The sequence below is a fragment of the Sturnira hondurensis genome, unplaced genomic scaffold, assembly GCF_014824575.4.
Source record: "Sturnira hondurensis isolate 20B ecotype Veracruz unplaced genomic scaffold, ASM1482457v3 Scaffold0002039, whole genome shotgun sequence".
NCBI classification, from domain to species: Eukaryota; Metazoa; Chordata; class Mammalia; order Chiroptera; family Phyllostomidae; genus Sturnira; species Sturnira hondurensis.
This window is the reverse complement of record NW_028074670.1, coordinates 1992655-2009029: the sequence shown is the minus strand read 5'-3', so window position 1 is coordinate 2009029 and position 16375 is coordinate 1992655.

Here is a 16375-nt window from a genome sequence, read left to right as displayed (position 1 = left end):
ATGTGAGCATATATAGGTATATGTTCACACCTATTAAATAGTCCACGTGGGTCGTGTTTAACAAGGTTGATGTGTCACTGGTACGGGGTCTTTAAAAGTAAGAGGAGGGCCCAGGGGCTGCACAGGCATCACGAGGCTCAGACTACCCACCCTCAGGAGCCCTGTGCTCAGCCACGACCCCCGCCTGCAGGCATGAGATATGAGTCCTGCTGAGTCAACAGGAAGTTCTTGAATAGTCTCTAAAAATAGTCTCTAACGTGTGGGGCAAAGTATTTGTGACCTGGGAAGCAGGAGAATCAGAGGCAGAATTTCAAGAGCTGACAAAAATGGAAACCCGTAGCTGGGAAGGTGTCTTCAAAACTCCCTTGTTCCCCCAGAAAAACGTAAAATTCTATCATAAGAGCTAATGCCTTTACTGGCCTGGGTCTCCACTGAAATGCCAGTAACTTCAGGAGAATATTGCTCTTTTTTTCTTCCTTAAAAAAAAGTGTAACATATGAAAAGAGACACATGTTAAGAACATGGTCTAAAGCCTTTTTACACATATATGCCTTCAGGCTAGCAGCACCCCGATCAATACTTAGAATCTCTCTATCACCCTGCGTAACACCGGAAAATTCTCGAGGAAACTAACCCACCCCACCATTCTTTTGACGTCGTTTCTGTAAGTGCGGACTCTGACTAATATGTGGCTTATACATGAACAGTGTGTTTGTATAAGAATCCTAGGAACTAGTTTCAAAAGATACAGACCCTGGCCTTCAGGCCTCCCAGCTCCGGGAGATTTGCTGACCTTCAACCACGGAGCCAGGATGACGTGAGGCTGGATGAATAAACCAGGATGACCCACACCTGTCCTATCCGAGCGGACTGTGCTCGTTTGCACATAGACAAGCTCGTAGAACTTCCACCCCCCTCCCTTGAGCTCTTTGTTCTCTTCCCTTCTCCCTCCTTATAAAAACCTCTGCCTCCACGGAGAGGGGTAGAGGCTTTGAGACATGAGTCCCCCATCTTCCCAGCAGATGGGCTCTGAGATGTGAGTCCCCCATCTTCCAGGTGGACGGCACCTCAAAATGAACCAGTTTGCTTTACCTCAGCACCTGCCTCTGGAGTTTCGGCTCTTGTAGCAGCAGGCAGCCAGACCTGTGTTTGGTACACCTAAAAGATTCCCTCTGCTTCCTCCCAGGCTCCATCCTCCCTGCCAAATTACCAGCACTCCGATTCCTGATGCCGTAGGTCAGTCCGCTGGTCTTTGAGTGCTGTGTGCATGGAATCATACAGGAGGCACTCCATTGTGTCCAACGTCTCTGCTCAACGTTGTATCTATGAGAGTCACCCCTGGGGCGGAATGCAAACCAGTGCTGTCGGGTGGGAGGCTGAGCAACGATAGATCTGCACGTGGCCAGACAGGTCTATTATCACTTTTCCCCCAGTCCCTCCATATGTCATGCAGTTATCGTGTCTCATCTGCTTCCCTCAAAATACACAGCTGTGCAAACAGACAAATGGAAGTTATATTTTTCACAACTTAAATGTATTTTTTCCTAAGTACAAAAGTACAGGTGCTCATCTAAAATAAGAAATTCTAGCTTCGAGAATCTTTACAGCTCTCTTAAACACAGCTAATCCACAGCCAGTGGCTTTTGGCCTGGCTCAGAAAAATGAAATGGGTCCATCACTTTCTTCCCGTCAGGAATGTAGCCTCTAAAACTCAGAGGGAAGTTGCATTTGGTGGAGACACGGGTCCTCCTTGAACTGTGTGGAGCACCGCCCAGACCCTCCTCCAGGATGGAAGGCCCCAATTCCCTGCCAGCCTTCTTGTCCCCACTTGGGACAGCTCTCAGAGGCCAGCCCAGCTCCATCTGGAGCTCCTGGTGGGGCTGCAGGAGGCCTTTGCTGAGACTGCACTGCTTCCCAGTTTCTCCTACTACCCACACACTCCTGCTTTTCCTTCACCCCCACTCCCACTCAGGCATTAACCACAGGGCACACCCCATAAACTTCCTGCTCACTCCTCTCCATCTCAGAGTCTTTTCCAGGGGGCCAGCCTGCTACAGGACGGAATGGAAGGATGACATGTAAGTATCATGTGTGCTTTGAATAGGCCCTTCCCTTCTCACCTGGATGGGTCCTGTACCTTCTTCGGGAGCCGGGGTAAGGAGCTCCTCCATTCCCTCACCCCGACCTCTACCCCATGCTTCTGCACTTTTTCCCTCCTGGAGAGCTGCTTACCTGGCACTCAGGGTCCCCAAAGGAAAAAGACAAGTTTTGCAGAGAGGCAAAGTCAGATCGGAGCATTGTCCACCAAAGGGATTAACACTCCTCCTGCTGCCCCTCCCATACCAGATCCTTGGGGAGCATGCTGGGAGGTGCTAGACCATACATGCCAGTCAGTCTCACCAGGGGATGGACCCTATCCAAAGCCACAGAAACTTGGAAAGCTGATTGGTCATCTTGAGAAAGCACCTGGTCCATCACAAACAGTCCTAGTTATAAGCCCAGGGGAACAAAGAAGCTCGCTCCCTGGCTCCTGACCTGCTCTCACGTGGTGCACACACCTGCTCTGTCCGTGGCCTCCAGGAAGGGCCTGAATACCGCAGCAGGGCACTGGACTACAGCTGGAAACCCATGCTAGGGCAGCCAGATGCTGGGCTGAATTGGACTTTTTTTTTTATTGTGAGATGTTTTTTTAAAGATTTTATTTATTTATTTTTAGAGAGAGGGAAAGGGAAGGAGAAAGAGAGGGAGAGAAACATCAACATGTGATTGCCTCTTGTGAGGCCCCAACTGGGGACCTGGCCTGAAACCCAGGCATGTGCTCTGACTGGGAATCGAACCAGCGGCCCTCAATCAGTGGATTGAGTTTGCAGGCCCGCGCTCAATCCACTGAGTTACACCAACCAGGGCTGAATTGGACTTTAATAGGGAGCATAAGTGCTGGGTAGCGGCCTTCATCCTGGTCCTACTGAAGGCAAAATTGGACTTTCTCACGGTGAGATGGAGGGAGATGGGACATTGGGAAGTCAGGTGGTAAACCCCCTTAACTGTACATTATTAATAAACCTTACCACATAGCCACACCCTCCTGTGCGGGTTTAAATTATTTTCCTTTAGATACCACAAGAACTCCACTTCCACTGATAACAGCATTACCTACCTGAGCCGTAGTTTCTTCATCTGCACAATGGGAGCTTGTCAAAGCCTCTCCACTCCGTGTTTTCCCACCACCCTCCATTTCCCTCCACAGCCCCACTCCCACCATCTCTCAACTGGGTTCCCCTCCTCATTCACCCACCACACTTTAGCCGACAGCATTCGCCAGTGCTGCAGGGGTGACACAACAGGGCACAGGCTCAGATGGGGATGACATTTTCTTGGGAAAATGGGATGAACACCTGCTTTCACACCTAGCCATTCCATGACAGTTGTGTGGGAGTGTTGCTGCTGGTGGGACACTTCAGCAGAGTGGGCTTTCTGAGTCCCCGTTTTAATTTAAAAAGCCTAGATCTCTAAGTCTAATGCAGGGTCCCGCGATCTCCCATCGCAGGTACCATGCATCACACCCCCCGATTCCCTAGACTTCCCCACCTCTGTGCCTTTGTTCACAAGGACCCTGCCTGCGGAGGCCCAGCTTGGGTTCCAGCTCTTCTGCAAAGCCTTCCTAGAACCCCCAGGTCACTGCCAAAGCACTTTCCCCCCCTTAGCGATAACATTTGCCATTAGCCACCTTGTGTTAAGGGTTAACTAGGTTAACTAGCTACAGTGCTTCTTAGGTTAAAAAAAATAGTGCGTGTCATGTCCTCATGGCTTCATAACTTGTAAAATGCCTCCCATTTCTCCAAACTTGGCACCAAAATTACCATTCCCACAGATGAATCAGTAAAGAGGAGTGTTAATTTATAGACTTAGGTTGGAAAAATGCACAAAAAGGGGTAGTGTCACCTGTCTACTCCTCTCCTCCAGACGAGCAACTCCTGAAGAATGCGAGCCTCAGCGGGGAGGACCTCAAGCAGTGCCCACCCAGGAAAGCCCCCAATATTCCTGCCCTTCCTGGGTCAGAGGGTGGGGGGTGGCCTTGGGATGCCCCTGAAGACCATCTTATAGCACAGTGCTCGGGAGCATTTGCAGGGCCAAGGAGATGGTCCCCGCACCCGCCAGGGGCGAGGCTGGGACTCAGGGACTCCCACACAATGTCTCCATTGACACTAGCCACCAAGTCAGGATCTGGGTGCCATGGAAACCTCTCTTGGGAGCAGGGAGGGAAATGAACAGTTGAAGCCTCTGACACTAAGTCCATTGTCCCCTGAGCCCGTCCCTCACCGAGGGGCCCCTTATCAGCCCCTCTCAGACCTGCAGCTCCTTGCTCCCCGCCCCACCAGCAGCAGCTTCCCTCTTACTGGCCCAGCCAAGGGAGCTACAGAGATCTCACCTGCCTCAGTCTACCACCCAACCTGCCCTGCCTGCTCCCCTTGAAATCTCAAAGGCAGCCTCATTTGTGAGACGGAAGAGCTCATTTGTTAGCTGCCCTGAGGGTAGAGGGGACACCAGGCAGAGAAAGGCACCTGAGGTAGTCCTTTCTGAGCAGAGCAGTCTCCTTTTTGAAGCTGAAAAGAAGCCACTGCTCTCTGGTTGGGGCAGCCTTACGCGCTGAGTGCCATCTGCTGTGCCCTCCTGGATTCAGGGAGGAAGGACAGGCTCTGGGAAGTGTCTCCAGAATGGGACTTAGGGTGCACAGATAGACCCATGTGGGCCACCCGATCCCTATTTCGCCTGTAGGTCCCAGGTGTTCTTTCCTCCTCTCCCATGTCCTGGAAACTTCCCCAGAAACGGCTCCCTGGTGCCCTTTCTCCTACCACCTTCCTCTCACATCTCCTGGAGCCAAACATCCGACACAGGGTGAACTCAGATCATGTTCAGCCCCAAAGAGGCCTGAGGAATTTAAGCCCATGCCCTCCCCATCTCCATCCCCATTTTGTAGAGGAGAAGTGGAGGCCGGAAAGGGGAAGCGACTTGCCTGAGACCACAGAGCCAACCCAGAGCCCAGGAACCGGCCTCTGGCGCCAGCCGACTGCCCTGACTTCACCGCAGGCGCTGCTGCCTCCTGCTTTGACCAGACTTAATAGTCACAAGACCCCTGCTAGCAGCAAACTCCACAGAAGTTGGAAGCTCCCAACCCAACCCAATCCAAAGTTGGGGTGTCAACAACTGGAAGGAAGGGCTTGGCATCACAGCACCCCCTCCCACCAGCAGTCACCCTGATGTCCCCAGAGCACTCCCTTCACAGACACCAATATGGCCAACAGGGGCACCACCCAAATCTCCTCAAGCTCTAGGAGAGAGGGGCTAGTCTGGACAGGCTGCCAAGAGAAACCTGGACTTTGGACCCAGAACTAGGGGCTCTGATTATAGTTGGGTGACCTGGGACAAGTTATATACCCTTCCTTAGCCTCAGTTTCACCATCTTTTAAAAAAAAGCAATAAAATCATTCCCTACACCTTACCGGGATGTTGCAAGGACTTACAAGACAGTAAGGAGAAAGTGTTCAGCAGGGCACACAGAGCACTTGCTGAGCAGGACATGTGGACAGATGATGGATCGTGTGCTATTATTATCTACATGCGACCTTTTACCCCCAGAATTCTGGGCACCAAGTTAGGTGCTGGGGGAGGGGAACCCAGAGGAAAAAGGGAGAGCCCTCAGGTGACCCCCAGAGAGACCTGTCTGGTCTGAAGCAGGAGCTCCTGGCCTAAGGGAGAACGAGACAGCAATGGTTAATTGTAGTCAGCCTATGGCCCCATCAAGGGGCCCCCTAACATTCCTTTTGGGATTTAACAGGAGGTGGGTGGTTAGTTCCTGGAATGTCCAAGAAAAACAAACTGGTTATTCTGAGTGAAATTGCAGCCTGGTTAAGGCAGGCTGGGTCTGCTTTAAATTAAACACAGAATTTCTGAGATTCTTTTCATCCCCTGGCCACTGTGGGTTAGGGGTTAGCAGAGACATTACCTCACCTCACCTTTCTGGTCTCAGGTGGGGAAGCTGACAGGGTGTGGCCCCTGGGAGAGGATGAGATGTGGGGAGGGCCAGAGCCCCACCCTGGGCTCCTGGGAGCCAGGGGTGAGCAGGCCATCCTTCTCCAACAGCCCAGTCTCCCTCTGGGGCTGGGGATACTGGATATTTGGGGGTGCAGAGGTGTTCCCATGTGCAGTCAACCCCATTTGTGGTATTTAGCTGAGTAATAATAGCATTTACAAATATACTGCTTTTGTAGTACTTGAGAAAAAAACTTGACTGGAGTTTTACAAGTTCAAGGTTGGTCCCTTTCCTGCCTTCTGTCAAACATCCAAGGGTTGGGTGGCCCTGCTGGCCAGCTCCTCAGCCGCACTGCACTCTAGCAGGCAAGCTGAGACAGAGAGGCCAGCATCCCCACAGGGGTGCTTTGGTTAAGGGCGGAGTTCAATTCCGGCTTTGGAAATTGCTTTTGGCCAGCCTGCAGCTTGTGGAGTCCTAGAAAATTCCGGAGTGTTGGAGTCAGGCAGACCCAAGTGTGAGGTCCAGCTCCCTTGATGACGTTGGGCTAACCTTCCTTGGACAGAGAATGTCCCCATCTTTAAACTGGGGGCAGGGACGCCTGCCTTTCAGGGTGATTATGTGGACTAAATGAAACTAAATTGTATTCAAAGTTCTTTTATTTCAAATGAAGTAAACTCAAAGTTTGTGGTTGTAAAGAATAGAAACTTCCTCAAGTTAACTAATGTCAAAGAGAAATTTTTTTGTGTAAAATCAAGGGGCTTTTATGAAAATGGGCACCAAGCCTGTCAGAGAACTGAAATCAGGAACCTGAAAAGGAATTTCCAGTTTCTTCCTGCTCTGTCTCTACACGTCCTAAGATACCTGTTCCTCTCAGGGCCTCGAGGCCAGTCCCCTCCCACTGTGGACCGCTCTATCTTTCCCAATAAGTCAGAGCCTACGCGTGGCTTTACATCATTTCCTCACACCAGGTCCATGATTAGTACACGATAGTAGTGCTCAGTAAACGCTAGGTGGTTTCTGTTGTGTTACTTTGGTTTCTGTGTCAGTATTAACATGCTAAATATCCGACTGGTCCCTCCAGATCGACTCCTCTCTCTTCTCCACTTGTCCCTGGGAGCTGACCTGTACGAACTGTGTCAATTGAGCTTCCTTAGCTTCTGGGTTCCTGCTGAGTCCCACCCATAATTGGTACCAGCAGGAAAGAGGAGAGTAGGAGGAGAGAGCCGGCAGAACATTAATTGTTCCAGCTCCTTGCCTGGGGGCTATGGGCTGACCGCCTTGTGGCTGGTTCCCAGGCTGAAGGCCACAGCAACCTCCCAGCCACTCCTGCTTCAGCTACCGCCCTCTTGTGACCGCCCCTTCTCCTCGTCCCTTCAAGCTTACCATGGCAACGGCTCTCCACGTTTCCTATCCTGGAGATGCAGCACCATTCCCTGTTGGTTTCTTTCCATCTTGCCCATATCTTTGTGAAGAGTCCATTCATTTTATTCTCTCCAAAATCAGACTTGTAACTTGGAGTGACCATCTCTCTCCTGGTGGCTCTCTGATGACGCAGTAAGATCGACAGGGGGGACAGCTTTGTCTCCCTGGCTTATACCCCACTCCATGGTTCCTGTTGGAAGTAAGAGCCAGAAGTTCTTTGAAAGAAATGTTACAAATAAGATAGGCAGAACTAAGAGGATACCCAGAATTCTGCTACAAGTGAAAAATAATGCAATCGCAGTGGGTGGAATTACGGTACTTCTTTTGTAAGAAACTCTCCGTTGTCCTGAAAGATTGTGACCCACGTGAAAGAGTTGGAAATACGCTGCCAGTTTAGCTAGGGCCTTCTCTCTTTCTTGAACACAGCTGCCTAAAGTCAGCATCATACAGGCTGCAGAGACTATTTTTTAATTGTCAATTTCCCTGTGTTTTTCACTCCCAAATTCAATGGATTGTTCGCCAGAAACTTTTTCTTTCCTCTCCTTTTCTGGCTAGCTCACATACATCCCACTGTGGGCTTTGACCATGACACACCTTGTGATGGACCTCCCTGTCTCCGGTCTCTCTCGTTCAGTCTATTCCACAGCCCACTGTCAAATTTGTCTTGGATCAGTGAGGACCTGTGCACATCAGGTGCTAGATCAAAGGTACCCCACCGCATCAGCCTCTCAGGCAAGGCCTCTGCAGGCAGTCCCCAACTCAACTTTCCAGTCTACCCCTCATTTTGGGAACTTCCCACTCCCGACAAATTAGATTCTTCGCTGGCCTGCCAATCCGCATTCCCCACCTCTCTATCTATTCTTTAACCTGCAGTTCAAATCCCACCTCCCAGCAAGGGCTTCCCTGCCCACTCAGCCAGAGGTGACTTCTCACATTGAACCCCCGCCATGGAGAAAAGGAGCACTCAGGGATCAAGGAGGAGGGCTGAGGGAGGGAGAGCTGAGCTCATACACCAATTAAAGTGTCTGGGCTTGCCCACTTAAATACCCTTCTGTGTGCCTCCCTGTGCATCTGTGTGGCCGACTGTATCCCAGAGGAGCTGAGGGAAGACCCTGTGGCTCCAGGTGGTGTCACTCCCCCTTCAGGCCTCTGCATGACCTGGTTTCATCCCCTGCTGGTGCCAGTTGCCTCCCTGTTCACAGACAGTCCTGGGGCCCCTGGTTTCTCATCTGAATGCCTGGATCAAACGTTAAGCAGAAGTCTTGTGGGTTCCTGGAGACTGGCCGGTCTTAGTTCACTGGAATTTTAAGCAACGACCAGGAAGGGCTTTCCTTCACGGCACAGTCTGCATCTTAGATGGGGGTCCTGACCTGGGTTCACAGGTGCTGGGAGACCTCATGCCTCCTTGTGCCCAAAAAGAAAGTCCACGTCTTCTGTTGCTTTTGAGGTTAAGCTTCATCTTGTTTTAACCATTTTTGGTTACAAACACACACGCATTCATCACACTTCTGGTCATTCATTCCCGAGTTTGCAATTGCCTTGACTGCACAAAAAATGGCCTCTATAGCACTGTACCAATGAATACCATGCAATTAATTTTTGAAAATTGATTATGCATGCTTTAACATAGACTTTTTTTAGTTTTTTTAAAAATATATTTTATTGATTATACCATTACAGTTGTTCTATTCCCCCTTCATTCCCCTCCACCCTGCACACCCCCTTCCCCACCATTCTCCCCCTTTAGTTTATGACCATGTGTCTCAAAAAACATAGACTTTTAAATTATTTTTTTATTTCCAAAAGAATTTCAGAATGCCTAGTTAACTATTAGATTGTGATCACTTAGAATATTGAAAAAATTTTAATCGGAATACTTTTAAAAATACTCATCACAGGATGCACTATTATTTACTAAGAATAAATTGTGCCAAACTAATCACATTTTCTTTATTTGTCACATCATCAGGCTGCCTAAAGATCTATTGTAGATAAAGGCTCAACGGATGCTATGTGAGGTGTACTGGCTTCCACAGGCATATAACGAAGCTTCTCATAACAGCTGGGATAGTCATTAATGCTGTGCACAAATATTCAGCTTCTTCTCCTCTTATCCACACGGTTGTATTTTCTTACCCTCTTTGACATTGGATGTTATTATATAAATGGCTTTGGCCAGTGAAATATGAGCAGAAGGATACTCCATGATGAATGAACCAACGTATCAGTTAAACCTTAGATTAATAGACAATAAATGAAGCTAATTATGAACAGTCTGTCAGGCCCTTCTAAAGACAGTCCACATTTGACCTGTGAGGTTAAGTGAGCCAATAGACAACAAAGTGTATTGAGAAAAGTGAGAAGAGTTACACAGACACAAGGGTGGCAATGACTACTATCTATTCTCCTCTCCTTCCTTGTATTAATAAATTCAGCCCTGAAATGTCTGCTTTCACCACCCTTATTCAGCAGAGTCCTGGAAGTCCTAGCCACAGCGATCAGACAAGAAGAAAGAATAAAAGGCATCCAGATTGGAAAGGAGGAAGTAAAACTGTAATTGTTTGCAGATGACATGATGTTGTACATAGAAACCCCTGGAGACTCCACCAAAAAGCTACTAGAGCTGATAAACGAATTCATCAGAGTAGCAGAATACAAAATTAATATTCAGAAAGTGGTGGCATTTCTATATGCCAACAATGAACTATCAGAAAGAAACTAAGAAAACAATCTTGTTTACTTCTGCAACAAAATAAAAAGAAGGTACTTAAAAATAAATTTAATCAAGAAAGCAAAAGAGCTGCACTTGGAAAACTCTAGGATATTAAATAAAGAAATTGAAGAAGATACAAAATGGGTAAAACAGTTAAATGTAAGTTGTAAAATCATAAAAATCCTAGAAGAAAACATAGGCAGTAAAATCTCAGCCATCTCATGTAGCAATTTTTTTGCCGATATGTCTTCTAAGGCAAGGAAATAAAGAAAAAATAAACAAACAGAGCTACATCAAACTAAAAAGCTCCTGCACAGCTAAAGAAAGCAACAACAAAATGAGAAGGGAATCCACTGTATGGTAGAATATATTGGCCAATGATACATCTAATAAGAAATTAATTTCCAAAACATATTTTTAAAAACTTATATAACAGAACACCAGGAAGACAAACCATTCAATTAAAAAAATGGGCAAAGGACCTGAATAGAGACTTCTCTGAAGAGGACATACAGATGGCCAATAGACATACAAAAAAATACTAAATGTCACTAATCGCCAGAGATATTAAAGAAATTAAAACCCCAGTGAGATATCACCTCATGCCTGTCAGAATGACTTCCATCAATAAATCAACAGAAAACAAGTGCTGGCAAAGCTGTGGAGAAAAGTGAACCCTTGTGGACTGTTGGTGGGAATGCAGACTGGTGCAGCCACTGTGGAAAACAGTATAGATTTTCCTCAAAAAGTTAAAAATGGAACTGTCTTTTGACCCAGTAACCCCACTTCTGGGAATATGTCCTAACAATCCCAAAATACCAATTCAAAAGAATATATGCACCCCCATGCTCATGGCAGCATTATTTGCAATAGCCAAGATCTGGAAATAGCCCAGGTGCCCATCAGTAGATGAGTGGATAAAAAAGCTGTGGAACATTAACACAATGGAGTTCTACTCAGCCGCAAAAAGAAGGAAATCCTATCTTTTGCGACACATGGATGAACCTGGAAATTATTATGCTAAGTGAGATAAGCAAGTCAGAGAAAGACAAATACCATACGATCTCACTTATATGTGAAATCTGTTGAACAAAAGAGAAAGGGAGGCATGGACACACGGATGACACTGACAGCTGTCAGAAGGGGGGGCTATATAAGAGAAGGTGAAGGGATTAGTCAAATAACCTATATGTATAACTCATAGACACAGACAACAGTGAGGTGATGACCAGAGGGAAGGCAGGGTGGGCAGAGGGTGGGTGGAGGCAGGCAAAGGTTGGGGGTAATTGAGGACATCTGTAATAGTGTCAACAGTTAAAAAAAGAAAGAAAGAAAATTCAGTCCTGAGATTTAACTGGGCTTATGGCCAACCAGCTAAATACTTTATTTTCCAGTCTCCCTTGGAGTAAGATGTGACCATGTGATTCAATTGAGCAAATGGGATGTAAATAAAAGTAATGTGTCCTACTTTCAGATCACATTATCAGCAGTAAATGCTTGTCCTCCATGTTTCTTCTCTCTTGGGAGCTGGAATGTGGACATAGCACTAGTGGGTGGGTAGCTTTGACAATATAAATGAGGGATGGTGGGACCACAAGGTAGAAGGAACTTGACCGCCAACAACTTCTCCAAACCAACTGGTCTACCTTATAATACCTACCTATCTCTCACCAGTTTCATGGGAGAGACATGGACTTTCATCTCATTTAAGCCATTGTGTTCAAGTATTTCAAGGTATCTTTGTTACTGCAACCTCACTTGTATCTTTGCTGAAACAGTAATTAACACTGCTAATAAGACTATTCCTCAGCTTCTTGCTTCTGAAGTCTAATGGGGAAGAAACTTGTGGTTGACTCTGTTGGCATCTTTCCCCATTTCTTCAGTCATTCAGCCTGCCAATCAGTCCATCAATTTTATTGAGCACCTGCTAAGTGCCAGGTGCTATTCACAGTGCTAGAGATACAGTGGGGAATAAAAGTGACATGGGCACTGTGTTCATGGAGCTTCCATGTAATGGGGAGACCACCATTAAAGAAATACCACAAACAAATATCTGATTATACATCCTGATATGTTTGAATTAAAAGTATAGTAAGTCTCACAAGGATACAGTGGGGTCTTCATTTAGTTTGGAGAACTCTGGAAGGCCTTCCCCATAGGAGAGAACTTTATGCTAATACTTGAAGAATGTGTAGGAACTAACCAGGTGAAGAGTTTAGGAAAACAGTTCCTGTAGCATGGGTCAAGGCCTAGAGGTAATAAAGAGGTTGGTACGTCAAGTACAGGAAGGTTAATATGGCCAAAGGAAGACAGACATTGAGGACGATGACTTGAATCAGGTCAGGAGGGAGAGAAACGTAGGGGTCCAATCATGCGGGGCCTTGGAAGCCATCAGTGGTAGGCAGGAGTTTATGATAGCTCCCAAGATTCCTGCCCCCTGTGTATACATCCTGTATAATCCCCTCCCCTTGAGTGTGGGTGGAGTCTGTGAGTCCAATACAATGTTACTCTTGTGATAGTTACATTACCCCGCAAAGTTGGAGGAATTTTGCCAGTGTAATTGAGGTACCTGATCAGCTGATATTAAGTTGATCAAAATGGAGATTATCGTGAACAGGCTTAAGTAGGTTAGGTAAGCCCTTTAAAAGAGCATCTATAAGCCACTCACAAAAGGACAAATACTGTATGAAATACTTAGTGTAGTCAAATTCATATAAACAAAAAGTGGAATGGTAGTTTGTCAGAATCTGGGGAGGGGGCCAGGGGGAGTTATTACTTAGTAGGTATAGAGCTTTTATTTGGGATGACGAAAAGGGCTCTGTTCATGGATGGTGGTCATGGTTGCCCAACAATGTGAATATTCTCAGTGTCACTGAACTGTACACTTAAAAATGGTTAAGTGGTAAATTTTATGTTATGACCTAAAAAGTTCAGGTGTTAGAGACATAAAAAGCAGCAGAGACATTCTTACGTTGGCTTTGAGGGAGCCAACTGTCATGGTGTAGAGAGAGCCATGTGAGCACCCTGAACCAGACTTTAGGAGTTGGGAGTCAGTCCTACAGCTGCACGAGACTGAATTCTGACTACTGAGAACAGTAGAATTCTGAATTCTTTCCTACTGAGTCAGTCCTACAGCTGCACGAGACTGAATTCACCAGCGAGCATGGAGGAGGTCCACTGAGGCTCAGATGGATCAGAGCCCAGCTGACCCTTCACTGCAGCCTGTGGGACCCTGAGCCAAAGGCCCATTTTAGCCATCCCTAGACTCTTGACCCACAGAAACTGTTATTATACATTGTGCTCTTTTTTATTTTTTAATGATTGATTTAGAAAAATCCTCACCCGAGCATATGCTTATTGATTTTAGAGAGAGAGAAGGGGGGTGGGGGGAGAGAGAAACATTGATCAGTTTCCTACTGCAAGTGCCCCGAGTGAAGATCAAAACCACAACCTAAGTATGAGCTCTGACTGGCAATCAAACTCACAACTCTCCGGTGCAACCAACTGAGCCACTCAGGCGGCACTAAAACATGTGTTCTTTTAAATTGCTGTTTGTGGTAATTTGTTATTCTATAGGTTTAGCATCTTATCAAATGCCCAAGGAGAATCTATGAGATACTTTGAGGATGGGAGTGCAAGGATCAAATTTATATTTAAAAAAAATCATTCTGGTTGCTTCAAAGAGGGTGAGCATGGGAGCTGGGACATCATTTGGGAGGTTACTGAATAGCTGAGACAAGAAGTGACATAGGTACTGGGACTCCACTGGCGGCAAAGAATAGAGCAAAGGAAACTAATTCAAAATATATTTGGGAGGTAGTGGATAGTCTGGGAAGATGGAGGGCAATGATGGAAGACTTAGTGATATCTTCTAGGCTTGGACATGAGCAGCTGTGATGGGGAACCCTAGAATGGAAAATGTATCTATAGAAAGGGCTTTCCTGGAATCCCTAATGGGAATTCTCTGTGCTAGTTAGGAGTGAAGTTGGCTGCAAAGATAGAAAACCCAGGTGACTGGGCTTAAATGATGAATATGTTTAATGGTTCAACAGGAAAACCATTGTTTTCCTATAAAACAATGGTTTTATAGGAAACTATAAGCCACATATTCTTAAATTCAGGCCTGGCTAAAAAAGTTTAATTCAAGTTCAAGGCTGCAAGCCTGAGTCTATAGCTAATGAATAACCTTTACAGAATGGCATTCTATTGACATCAGTCATTTAGGAAGACAAGACCTGAGTCAGCCATTATATTTTGTTAGATAATAAAACAATGATCAAAGCCCAACACTGGCAAGTGCCATTTTTGGCACTGTTCCTCAACAATGATAGCACCGCTTGCCTTAAGCTGAGCTCTCTTGGGGACCCACTCAGCCAAACTAGCAGCCAGCCTCTTCCCACCCAGTGCTCCACCGTTGCCTTACCCGCCAAGCCCAGCAGCTCTGTGCCGTCCACACAGGAGACTCCCCTTGAACGTCTGGTGCAGGTAGCCAGAGGGCCTTGTGTTGCTGGGCCCCATGGGAATGAAACAATCAGAGAGACAGTATTTGGCAGGTTCTACTACTTCCAGGACATTCACAAACAACAGATTGAAACACATTCCTAGTCTTCCTGTGACCACTTCTTCAAGATGGGAAGAGATTGCCATTTCGTGTAATACATAGCAAGAAACAGAAAATTAAGCAAAGTGAGGAAACAGAGAAATATGTTCCAAATGAGGGGAAAAAACAACAACAAAAAATTCCACACAGAAACCTAAAAGAAACAGAGACAAGGATTTACCTGATAAAAAGTTCAAAGAAGAGGTCATAAAGATGCTCACCAATCTCAGGAGAAAAATAAATGAACACAGTGAGTACTTCAACAAAGAAATATAGCCCTGGCTGGTGTAGCTCAGTGGATTGAGTGCGGGCCTGCGACTCAGACAATCGTGGTTTGATTCTCNTCCAGGACATTCACAAACAACAGATTGAAACACATTCCTAGTCTTCCTGTGACCACTTCTTCAAGATGGGAAGAGATTGCCATTTCGTGTAATACATAGCAAGAAACAGAAAATTAAGCAAAGTGAGGAAACAGAGAAATATGTTCCAAATGAGGGGAAAAAACAACAACAAAAAACTCCACACAGAAACCTAAAAGAAACAGAGATAAGGATTTACCTGATAAAAAGCTCAAAGAAGAGGTCATAAAGATGCTCACCAATCTCAGGAGAAAAATAAATGAACACAGTGAGTACTTCAACAAAGAAATAAAATATATAAGAAAGTTCCAAACAGAAGTCAAAAAAGTGAATGATATAATAACTACCAAAAAAATACACTAGAGGGATTCAATAACAGACTAAATGAAGCAGAAGAATCAGTAATCTTTCTATACTGCCAACCAGAGGCCATCACCCAAACAGAGCAGGAAAAAAAATTGAAACAAATTAAAATAATTTAAGGGACCCATGGGACACTGTAAAACAAAATAACGTTCAAATCACAAGGGTCCCAAGAGGATAGGAGAGATAAAAAGAACAGAAAACTTACCTGAAGAAATAATGGCAGAAAACTTCCCTGATTTGAGGAAGGAAACAGACATCCCGGTCCAGGAAATAGAAATTTTCAAATGAGATGAACTAAAGAGATTCGCACCAAGACACATTGTATTAAAATGTCAAAGGTTGTATATAAAGAGAGAATCTTTAAAGCAGCAAGAGAAAAACAACTTGTTACAAAGAAGGGGATAAGACTATCCCCAGGTTTTTTCAGCATAAACTTTATAGGCCACAGGGAGTGGCATGATATGCTCAAAGTGCAGAAAGAAAAAAACTGGCAACCAAAAATACTCTGACCAGCAAGATTATCATTCAGAATCAAAGGGCAAGAGTTTTCCAGACAAGAAAAACTAGAGATCACCTCAGCTAAACCAGTGACTTCTGTAAACTGAAAAGAAAACATAAGATAGTAAAAATCTTACTGGGAAAGGTAAATATATAGCAACAGTAGCAAACTAGCCAGTTATAAGGCTAATATGAATTTAAAAGACAAAAATAGTAAAATTAATTATAACTACAATAATTACTTAAGTGATACACTAAATAAAAAGCTATACAATTTGACACGAAAAATATAGAAGAGAGAATTAAAATGTAGAGTTTTAGAATATGTTCAATCTTAATTTGCTATCAACTTAAAATAGATCAGTAGAAGTACAGGTTGATAT